The 12,427-nt window shown below is 34.7% G+C and overlaps 1 long non-coding RNA gene across 3 annotated transcripts in view; it reads right to left on the bottom strand.

The window, feature by feature from the left end:
• Positions 1 to 11,342, bottom strand: part of LOC127734855 (uncharacterized) — a 29,126-nt gene extending 17,784 nt beyond the window's left edge. For all 3 annotated transcript variants that reach the window (XR_007997794.1, XR_007997793.1, XR_007997792.1), the window contains exons 1-3: positions 11,250 to 11,342; positions 10,657 to 10,777; positions 9,103 to 9,233 (exon numbers count right to left, since the gene is read on the bottom strand). This is a non-coding gene — a long non-coding RNA (uncharacterized LOC127734855). The remainder of the gene's footprint in view (positions 1 to 9,102; positions 9,234 to 10,656; positions 10,778 to 11,249) is intronic.
• Positions 11,343 to 12,427: the final 1,085 nt, after the last annotated feature.

Raw genomic sequence — 12,427 nt, 5'->3', positions numbered from 1 at the left:
GGACTAACCCTGTATAACATTTGATGTGCTTTATCATGACAAACCAGAATATATATGGTTTAGGGGTGGGGATCTCGACCATTTACAAGATATTAGAACTTTCTCAAATGGCAGGGGGTCGGGATGACCCCTGGGGACTTACCCTGTATATCATTCAAACCATCTCAGCATGACAAACTAGAATATATATGGTTTAGGGGTGGGGATCTTGACCACTTAGAAGATATTAGAACTTTCTTAAATGGCAGGGGGTGGGGGTGACCCCTGGGGACTTACCCTGTATAACATTTGATGTGCTTTATCATGACAAACCAGAATATATATGGTTTAGGGGTGGGGATCTCGACCATTTACAAGATATTAGAACTTTCTTAAATGGCAAGGGGGGGGAGGGGGGGGGTGACCCCTGGAGACTAACCCTGTAATTCAGTTGATGTGCTTTATCATGACAAACCAGAATATATATGGTTTAGGGGTGGGGATCTCGACCATTTACAAGATATTAGAACTTTCTCAAATGGCAAGGGGTGGGGGTGACCGCTGGGGACTAACCCTGTATAACATTTGATGTGCTTTATCATGACAAACCAGAATATATATGGTTTAGGGGTGGGGATCTCGACCATTTACAAGATATTAGAACTTTCTCAAATGGCAGGGGGTCGGGATGACCCCTGGGGACTTACCCTGTATATCATTCAAACCATCTCAGCATGACAAACTAGAATATATATGGTTTAGGGGTGGGGATCTTGACCACTTAGAAGATATTAGAACTTTCTTAAATGGCAGGGGGTGGGGGTGACCCCTGGGGACTTACCCTGTATAACATTTGATGTGCTTTATCATGACAAACCAGAATATATATGGTTTAGGGGTGGGGATCTCGACCATTTACAAGATATTAGAACTTTCTTAAATGGCAAGGGGGGGGAGGGGGGGGGGGGGTGACCCCTGGAGACTAACCCTGTAATTCAGTTGATGTGCTTTATCATGACAAACCAGAATATATATGGTTTAGGGGTGGGGATCTCGACCATTTACAAGATATTAGAACTTTCTCAAATGGCAAGGGGTGGGGGTGACCGCTGGGGACTAACCCTGTATAACATTTGATGTGCTTTATCATGACAAACCAGAATATATATGGTTTAGGGGTGGGGATCTCGACCATTTACAAGATATTAGAACTTTCTCAAATGGCAGGGGGTCGGGATGACCCCTGGGGACTTACCCTGTATATCATTCAAACCATCTCAGCATGACAAACTAGAATATATATGGTTTAGGGGTGGGGATCTTGACCACTTAGAAGATATTAGAACTTTCTTAAATGGCAGGGGGTGGGGGTGACCCCTGGGGACTTACCCTGTATAACATTTGATGTGCTTTATCATGACAAACCAGAATATATATGGTTTAGGGGTGGGGATCTCGACCATTTACAAGATATTAGAACTTTCTAAAATGGCAGGGGGTCGGGATGACCCCTGGGGACTAACCCTGTATATCATTCAAACCATCTTAGCATAACAAACCAGAATATATATGGTTTAGGGGTGGGGATCTTGACCACTTTCAAGATATTAGAACTTTCTTAAATGGCAGGGGGTGGGGGTAACCCCTGGGGACTAACCCTGTATTTCATTTGATGTGCTTTATCATGACAAACCAGAATATATATGGTTTAGGGGTGGGGATCTCGACCATTTACAAGATATTAGAACTTTCTCAAATGGCAGGGAATCAGGATGACCCCTGGGGACTAACCCTGTATATCATTCAAACCATCTTAGCATGACAAACGAGAATATATATGGTTTAGGGGTGGGGATCTTGACAACTTAGAAGATATTAGAACTTTCTTAAATGGCAGGGGGTGGGGGTGACCCCTGGGGACTAACCCTGTATCACATTTGATGTGCTTTATCATGACAAACCAGAATATATATTGTTTAGGGGTGGGGATCTCGACCATTTACAAGATATTAGAACTTTCTCAAATGACAGGGGGTGGGGATGACCCCTGGGGACTAACCCTGTATATCATTCAAACCATCTTAGCATGACAAACCAGAATATATATGGTTTAGGGGTGGGGATCTTGACCACTTACAAGGTATTAGAACTTTCTTAAATGGCAGGGGGTGGGGGTGACCCCTGGGGACTAACCCTGTATTTCATTTAATGGGCTTTATCATTTAGAACATTTTCAATTAAAAAGTTTGTGTCTATCACGAACGGTTTTCAATTTATAATCATTTGAAAATTTAAAAAAATAAAATCCCATAGGGTTCTATAGTAAAACCCCCTTTTCTTTTTGCCCCTCAAAGTACCCCTTTATAAACCCCATTGCAAAAACAAAACCCTGATTGCACCACTAGACATGTTAGTCTAACATATTGTGAAACCCTAAGTTAATCCGACAAGCGGTTTTGGAGAACGGGTGCGGACAAGTTCAAATTTAAAAGCGGCGGAAGAAGAAGAAGAAGAAGAAGAAGAAGAAGAAGAAGAAGAAGAATAATAATAATAATAAGAACTGAGCAAAAACAATAAGTCTTCCCAAACTTCGTTTGGGAGACTTAAATATATATACAACAATATCCATGAAAATATATAAAATGAAAAAAATCAACCAATCTTACTATTAGGTGCGGAACTGTAGTTCTTAATTAGGTCCTTATGATATATTATAAAGACCTAAGAGTTACAGTTCCGCAGCTACCTTACCATCAATTCTTTGAAGAAACCTATATAAAAAATAAATAAATATACAACAATATACATGAAAATATATAAAATGAAAAAAATCGACCAATCTTACTATTAGGTGCGGAACCATAGCTCTTAATTAGGTCCTTATGATATATTATAAAGACCTAAGAGCTACGGTTCCGCAGTTACCTTACCATCAATTCTTTGATTGATTGATTGTTGTTTGCTTTACGCCGCATTAGCACAGAAAGGCTATATCGCGGCGAGAGCTAATTCGAATATTATAACAATTTAAGGTATATTTTTAAAATCAGACAAAAGGTCTTTCAATAAACTTAAATTCTAGACTAAAGCAAATTGATTATTTACAAATAAAAATCAACACTAAGATAACGTGATAAAAATTAAAATCGTTTTAAATATAACAACATTTTTATATTTTATAATATATTCCAATTTCTTTTAAGAATGAAACAATATTTGTAAATGGAATATTATTAAATAAATCATACATATTATTGACATTGAAATGCTTCTTCCGAATATCAGCAAAGTCAATACAATTGATTAAAACATGTTTAAAAGTATACTTGCAGTTACAAGGTATACATTGTGGTTCTACTTCATTTTTTAAAAGATTGATTGATTGATTGTTGTTTGCTTTACGCCGCATTTTATTCATGAAATAATTTATTTGATTTTAAGACCTCGGCAATTCCATTGGATGATATTAGTCATGATTTGTTAATAGACGGGCGAATGCTATCGAGTTTGCCAGCATTCTTATTTCGCTCACCCTGAGATTGTAATCTTTCGGGTGGCGGAACACTTTCGATTTCCATTTCTGATTCGTCGTTAAGTGTTGAAAATCTGTTGTGTGAGGAGAGTCGTCGATCTCCAGGACCATGCGCAGCTGGTTTTACTCCGCCTCGACCCCTACCCCGTGACCTCGAATCAGAAGACTTCTGAGAGGATGTATTTGCTGGCTTCTTTGGGACATCCTTCTGTTCTGGAGAACGAAGAGGAGACGGGGCTTTAGAAGACTTTGAACTAGATGCAGAAGATAAACTAGTTTTATTAGATGCAGATGAAGGAGGACTATTGGAGATGGAAGAATCATCTATGTCACTGGGAAGATCCCAGACAGATTCACCTCCCCAACTGTCTGATTTAACTGTATCTTTTTTATTTGATTTCTTTTTTTCATTTTTTTTAGATGATGACATTGAGCTCTGTAAGGAAGATTGAGTTGACTGAGTACTGGTTTTAGAAGGTGTTGGTTTTCTTGGAATTAATATTTTATCGTTAGGTTCTGTTTCAACAGGCAGCATTGTAAATGTCTCAGCATCAATTGGCCAGGTCATGCGAGTTTGTGTATGCTCGTGACTGAATGAGCGGACAACTTTGCTGGCGTACGATGGTCTGTTCGAAACAAGGAGATCATTCGAAACAGAAGCTATCTGTTTAGCTTCTGGGTAACTGATGTTTCTTTCTGTTTTAATTTTGATAATATTTTTTTCTTTAAGGTAAACAGGGCAGTCCCTAGATGATGAAAAATGGGATTCACCACAGTTTACGCATTTAGAAGATTCAGAGCTACAGGTTGTTCCCTCGTGTCCTTCGTCAGAACACTTGAAGCATCTCTGCGTACCACGACATTGTTTGCTTCCATGACCAAACTTTTGACAAGTGAAGCATCGAATTGGGTTAGGGATAAACCTGTCAACTCTGATTCCGAAGCAACCTAAAGTAATAGATGGAGGAGGAGTTGGAGTTCTAAATGTCAAAAGATATGTATTTAATTTGATTATATTTCCATTCTTTTTTATTTGAAATCTAACAACATCAGTTACACCTTGGCTTGAAAGTTCCTCACAGATTTCTTCCACGGTAAGGTCACCAAGGTATTGACTTCTGTCTCGAATGATCCCCTTACAGCTGTTCAAACTGTTGTGAGGAGAGGCAGAAACAGGAAAGTTTGTAATTGTTGTCAGTGTAAGCAAATTTGTCGATTGACTTTTGTTGGAACATTCAACCAACAAATTGCCTGATCTCATTTTTGAAACTTTTTTTACAGTACCAGCAACGCTTTGAATTTGTTTGTGAATCACAAAGGGAGATATTTTGGAAATTGGTTTTTCATCTGTTCCTTTTATTACAATAAATCTGGGCCAACTGTCATCTTCCTGACAGGGCACTGAATCATCACATTTTCTTTTTTTATGTATTAAAGCTGATTTAGAGGGTTGGTTTTGTTGTGCCATAGGAAATGAGAAAGATTCACCATTCTTGTCATCCACCCACCTCGGAGTGCCTACAAGGGCGATGCTGTGTTTCCGTGGCGAGCCGGGGTCAAGTGCTAATGCTGAAAACGAGCTCCAAGTATAACATGTATAACGTAGCTGGTCCCCAAAATTAGAACCAAAGATCCACTGCGGAAAGCACCAGATGTTCCAAGAATGGTATACTCAAGCAGAGCGTATCCATCAAGCGAAATAGAAAGCGTACCACTTGATTGACCCATGAGCCATCGCCTTCTTCAGTTATCCGAAATATAAATAGCTTTATTTAAAACACATGTGTATATCATGAAAATTGTTACAAGAAAGCTTATTGTTGAGGATAAACTAAAGGGCTCGACATGACCAGCCGATTGATCGAACCGGGTCCATCCGACCTCCCGTTTAGATGATATTGGAGCCAAAGCAGCTTATTGAACTATAGTCTTGTCCGTCAGGGTATTTTCTGACCGTAAGGAGTCTGGCTACAGCCCTCATCCGCAAGGATCTCGTCAACCACCGACACGGGTAGCAACCCACGGCAAACGGGTTGGAGCGCCTATTTTATTCAAAACATCGGGCAACTCGTACGATGTTCGGATCACTTTAGTCTGGTCTCTACCCTTCGACCTGTCCAGCATGGGTAACCCTACCAGGAGACAAAGCTCCAGCTGGCATAGCTCTTGGGGTCACTGAGACACGCAAGCCCCCCGACCACGGCAAGGATAGCGATCCACCGGGGGGTCAATTCTTTGAAGAAACCTATTTAAAAAATAAATATATATACAACCATATACACATGAAAATATATAAAAAGAAATAAATCCACCAATCTTACTATGAGGTGTGGAACCATAGCTCAATTAGGTCCTTATGATATATTATAAAGACCTAAGAGCTACAGTTCTGTAGCTACCTTACCATCAATTCTTTGAAGAAACCTATATAAATCAAAGTACTGAAGTACTGAACATCGGATGATCGCAGGTTCTTGTGGATGGTCAAAAGCACATGTCACAGAAACAGATCACATCTCTATACCTGAAACTGAGGTTAATTTACAGAGATTTTTTTTTCTTATACAAGTTTGTGCTTGGATGATGAATAAATGACAGGAAATTCAACCTCACCGTAATAACTATTATATTGTAGTGATACAAATCAGTATACCTTAGACTATTATACTAATATAATAATAGTTCCAGAGAATACACTGGTTTGTTGTTATATATTATATTAATATTACGGTTGCATGTATATATAATTTTCATCTATTTGTATATCATACTATTCTACTATTATTATAGTGTAATGCAAGTGCATGGTGGACACTCTTCTGTAAAAAAAAATCAAAGTCTAAAAGGCTGTAAAAGCAATTGCTGCCATGTTAATGTTTTGTGGACTTTTATTTTTCATCCATATATATAAGAATTAAACCTGACAGGACAGGAGTGTTGACTAGTGAGAAGCAAGACGGTTTTAACTTTATATCAATATAAGACTTTAGCAGGAAATCATTTTAAATATGTTTTATATTTTACAAGGAGACAACAAGTTTACCAGGCTAAAGTTGGGGTTAATTATACATGTGCTGAAACATATAACTGAAAAAAAATCATTATGGATTATCCCCTGGTAGTGTTTGTAACTGGGCAATAATTTCCTTTATTGATTTAATTTTAACCATTTTCATAATTAATTTAAATTAACCATTCAGTTAAAACATTTCAACTTTCCAGACGCAAATGTTGAAAAACGGGACAGAAATAAAATATCTTACAAGACATAAACATGTAAAAAATAAATATATATTTCAGCTTACTAAAAATATTTTCATAATGTTACTTTGACATCATTTCTTAAAACTAAGTCCCAAACATAATTGCTCAGTTGACATGTGTCATCCTCATGCGATACGAGATAACTATAATTCTGATGCAATCCCGAAAAGGGGGGGTCATCACAAACAAACATGACATTAAATTGTCATTATACGAACTAGAACAAACAGCTCTATGTTGCTTTGATATTGTCAATTTTCAGGAAACATGTGAAATAAATTTCAGGTCCATTTCATTATAGTGCCTAACAAGATTGTGTGAGGTAGACGAAATTGACCTTAAAACGATCGTATTGTCTTTTGATGTCCAAAAATAGGCAGATCGGACATATAAGGACTTTATCTAATGACTACATAAATTTGGGATTTATTATTATTATAATATTCTAATGAAACTGAAAATTGTATTTTTTTTTAGGATAAACAACAATTTTACCTGGCGTAGCCGTTCATAAATGTTTTTCTGCATTTATCTTCGAAAAATTGCGTATTTAATGGAATAGAACGTTAATACAGTAAACTTTCTCTTTTTTCTCCGCAATAGGCTATCAAAAATAATTTATCTAATGTGTATGTGGAAAATTATGTGAAAAGATAAAAAGTGGCAATTGTTACCTTTCATACCTTAAGTTTCGTTCATCTGATTCTGACCAATTCTTATATACTAAATATCTATTTATATGCCGCTATTATTGTTGTTGTTACCAATTATGTAAATCAATTGTATCTGATTTTATGCCCTTTATGGGCCCTGTAATTTGGGAAATAAAAAAAAAATCTATTCATTGATAAAACGTAATATGGACTGGTCCAGTGTCCAGTTTGCAGGTCATTTAATTTTCTGTACACATTCATGCACGCTCTGATTTAATCAATATACTCGTACGTAAAAGCATGAACAGTTTGAAGGTAATCTAATAATAACTTAATCCAATCAAATTGCATAAGATTCAATAACAATGTCAAGTCCACATCATAATGAGTAATAGAGGTAAACTGGGTAGGGAGAAAATGACAGATATTTCAAGTTAATATTTATGCAATAACGAATTAAAATTTGTCAACCAAAAGTTTTGCTACAATTTCAAAAACATGTTGTTCTGTATGGGTATAGTTTTCGGATCTTTCATTAGCGTATTTAAGGCTATAAAAAGTTTGGGCTTCAAAAGTTCACACAATTATTGACTTTATACAGAAAATTCGTCCTTGTAAAACATTTAATAGTTCACAAATGATACGCGATTTTAAAGTAAAATTATTTCTTAAAACACTGCAAAAAATTTCATTCATATTGATAAAGTGGTATCGTCATAAAGTGCGTTGATATGAACAGTGGTATAGCAAACATCGAATTCCCTCACAAAATGTTATCACACACTACAGTAAGAGGAGTCAGTTAAGTTTGTCTATTTTTAGATACTATACAGGTAATCTTTTGACACTACGTATACAAGCTGTGTGACCTGTGTAGTGATTTTGATTTTACGATAAATTCATGAATGAACGATAATTTTCTGAATGAACATGAGCACCTGACCTCTTTCTTAAACACCTATTAAACATATAAAACCGTATTTAATAAGGAGATAATTCAGTCAAATTTTCAGTACTAAATCAACAACTGAAATGATTCCATTTTTTGATGAAACATCGTACGAACGGAGAACAGAATCGCAGGTTTAAAAATGCACTTTTTTCCCTTGTAATGACCGCGGATCTATAATTTTTATAGATCCGTTGAAATCCCAAAACTAATTTGCATAATGGAAATTTAGGCGATAGAAATACATCGGAATGACCTCAAGGTCATCCTCTGTAAAAATAAATATATATACAACAATATACATGAAAATATATGAGGAATGATAACAGAAAAGAGTCATGCCCACTGACCTGAAGGAAATTTAATATTTTATGAATTAGATGAGGGATCTCTCAAAGAATTCAAGTAGGAAAATAGGTGATGAGGTATGAGGTGAGATACCTTCCCTCTATATAATATATATCAGTGACCGCTGTGGATAGTAAACTTGAAATTGATAGAAAATAGCAACTACAAGTTATTTTTAGTATATTTATGTTCATACAACAGAAAAACGCAAAAATAATTGAAATTAATAGAAAACAAAAAAATAAGAGATTCTGGAAAAAAGGGGGAGTGTTAAAAATAAATTGTCCAGTCCCAAGTACCTAATAGGTAAATAGACTCCAAGAAAAAAAATTATAGTACCCTATTGCATAATTTTTAACCAACAAAAAAATACTCACCACATATAATTATAGATGAGGTTCTTGCCGTAACCCTTTGGTAACTACAAAGATAGCTGTTTCACTGTACACATTGCTTGCTCTTCAAGGTCATTGAATACTGTTCTGCTCTGTTCAGTTGTTCGGTTCCTCTAAAATATCAGATAAGTATAAAATATTTGAAAGGATGGAAACTTAAAACTTTATTTTATTTATAGACTTCTTTATAAAATGTTTATTTAATCTAAGACATTCATATAAAAATAAGGAGATGTGGTATGATGAGACATTACTGTCCACCAAAGTTCAAATGAAGTAGATGCAAGTCATTATACTGGCAACTGTACGGCCTTCAACAATGAGATAAACCTAAATCATATGGTCAGGTTTAAAAGGCCCTAAGACACTAAAAATATGAAACAATTCAATTGAGAAAACTAACAGCCTAATTTATAAACAGTTTACATAAAAACAAATATGACAAAATTGAACCAAGGACAACCACTGAACTTTCAGGCTCCTGACTTGTGACAGGCACATAAAGAATGAGAGTACTCGCAGTTACTGACAGCTAGTTCAAAGCCAATAACAACTAATAAAAAACATATCATAGGGAACATGTGTACTTAAGTTTCAAGTTCAACTTCATCAAAAACTGACTTGACCAAAAACTTTAACCTAAAAACTTTAACCTGAAGCAGGACAGACAGACGAACGAAGAAACAGACGAACGAAAGAACCGACAGACGAATAACCGACAGATGAACGAACCGACAGACAAACGAACGAACAGACTAATGAACGGACAAACGAACTGACCCACAGACCGAAAAACATAAAAATCATGTATCTAAGGCTTAAATATCAATCAGTTCACATCCAACATCCAATGGATTAAGGGTAAAGACGTCAATAATAGTCAGAGAAAAACATGACCTTGTGCAATGCCAAACTATAGGTATTGACAGATTGTAGAACGGTGAAAGTACACATGTGTAATATTTAGTATGGTTTTAATTCATTGATGACAAAATCAATATTTACACCAATAAAAACAATATTCAAAGATTTATTTACACTGTTGAATAGGTAACCTTTTAGAATAAGTTTATTTAAAGGATTGATAAGTGTAACCCGCATTGTTTATGTTTTCTTTAGTACAAAAAATTCTTCTTAAATCAATGTCATATTTCAATCAATTTCTAATATATCTATCTCAACAAGAATAACAACATATCCAATATATAATATTTAATATTATTCTGTAAAACTTAAACCATAAAACATTTCTTTGCATGTAAATATCATTAAGTAAGATTAAGGTTATTGTTCCGTGACCTATTGCGGTTCATATGGTTGTAGATGTAGATGGCTATAAATTATATAATACATGGCAAATATTTGTAAATACTGAATATCAGCTTATAACTAAAGCAAAGAAACAGACAGATATTATTATGTTGAAAAGATATGTTATAATTTATATCTGATTAATCTTTTTAGCTACAAGTATCCAAAAGGTAAAAAAAACAGGGTTTGTAAAAGTTTTTTTGTTTTTTTTTTAAACTATTATACCTGTATACACTGTGTCTACCATTGTTGAAAGTCTATATAATGGAGTTGTAAGAATGTCTGGCTATCCTAAATGCATTTGAATACAAAGTTAGACGACTGTAAGTTCATAGTACTCCAAGAACTGAAAAGAAACATTTAATATTAAAACAGGTCATAAAAATTTTCACATACCGGTAGACTAGAACAATCTACTTGCTGATGAGAGAAGTCAAACTCGCTGCAATACATTTGGATTTTCTTTAAGTCAAATGACCCTAGAAATATTAATAAATATAAGGTTTTCAAATCCAGGATTTTGAAAAGGGGGGCCCATAAATGTAGCTCCATATAGGGGAAGGGCACCCCCTTAAATCAGCCTCTGCTTTTGCAAAACTTGTAAATTTGTAGACATGTACGGACATTTGGAAGAGTGTTTAATATATAAACTAATGTGAAGAAACTGTAATAGTCACCATTTTGTTTCACATCCAACCTTATTATGCATGAAAATTTTGTGAAATCTTTTTGATTCTATAAAAGTAATTTTCTAGAATTAAAAGCTTTCAAATCCCAAAGAGATCGCATTTAAGCAAATAATTATAACTAATTAATACCTTAAACTCCTCATAAACCTCTTTAGTGTACCAACAAAATTCTAAGGAAATAATCCATGTCTTTATTCAAGGAATTAAAGATCAAACTTATAATTTGGAGTCAAATTCTAACCTTTTGATCACATGATCATACAGGAAATAAAACTGTTCACTCACATCTACTCACTTCACACTTGAGTAACTGGCTGTGTACAAAAATAATTTAACCTGACAAAGGTATTTCACCAAATTATGTAACAGAATTTTGTTCAGATAATAAAACATTCCCCTAAAGGGAAAAGTTTTAATATAAGTTGTACAACTTTGCCCCCAGCATAGCTTAGTTAAAAACAGTACACTCTGGGGTGTGTAACAGGACACTTTGTATGAAGATACACAGACTCTTTTTATGAATAAGTCACTGGTGCATTCATTGAGTTCACTTTTATCTTTTATCACTTTATCCTTAAGGTACACATTGTGACCTAATTACCTTGATTTATAAATATAATTTATCAGGTTGGGAACAACCCTCCAAATGAGGGATATCCCTTAAATGAAGGACTGTCCCCCAGACAAGGGGTCATTTTGCTGTTGTAGAAAAGAAAAAAGAAAATCTTAGCTTTTTTAACTTAAAAGTGGAAAAATTCATTATTTTTGGAACTTTTCTAAAAAAGGGGTCCACTTATTTTTAATAATAAAGAAGATATACATTCAAGTCCATCAATATTACTTCCGGTTCCGGACAAACTATGATAAACAATTCCTAAATATAGAAGGACAAAAGTTAAGGGAATGGTTCCAAGTAATATGTCATAGGTGTTCTTTTATGTAAAAGTTTTTAAAGTGAATTTTATTGAGAAAATATATTATTTTAGAAAATATGAAATTATGAAATAATTGTATGACAAATTTTGATTTAATTACTCAGGTAAATTTTGTGAAACATGTCGCTTGTAAATAATTGCTCTGAGCAACGTTTTAGTATTTTGTCAATTGTCATTAATTAATCTGAGCAATATTAGGTTTTAATTAGTATCATAAATGTAATTAACTTGTATCTCTGTAATTGACATTATTCATATTTCACCTTTGGACATTTTTGAACAATAGTATTAATACTCAAATTATCTCAATTATCAAAATTATCAATGTCTGTCATTTTATGAGTAGTTTTCAGCATTCGCCTTAAATATCGG

Source organism: Mytilus californianus, unplaced genomic scaffold (genome assembly GCF_021869535.1).
Source record: "Mytilus californianus isolate M0D057914Y unplaced genomic scaffold, xbMytCali1.0.p SCAF_3, whole genome shotgun sequence".
Taxonomy (NCBI): domain Eukaryota; kingdom Metazoa; phylum Mollusca; class Bivalvia; order Mytilida; family Mytilidae; genus Mytilus; species Mytilus californianus.
This window is presented reverse-complemented; position numbering and strand designations above follow the sequence as displayed.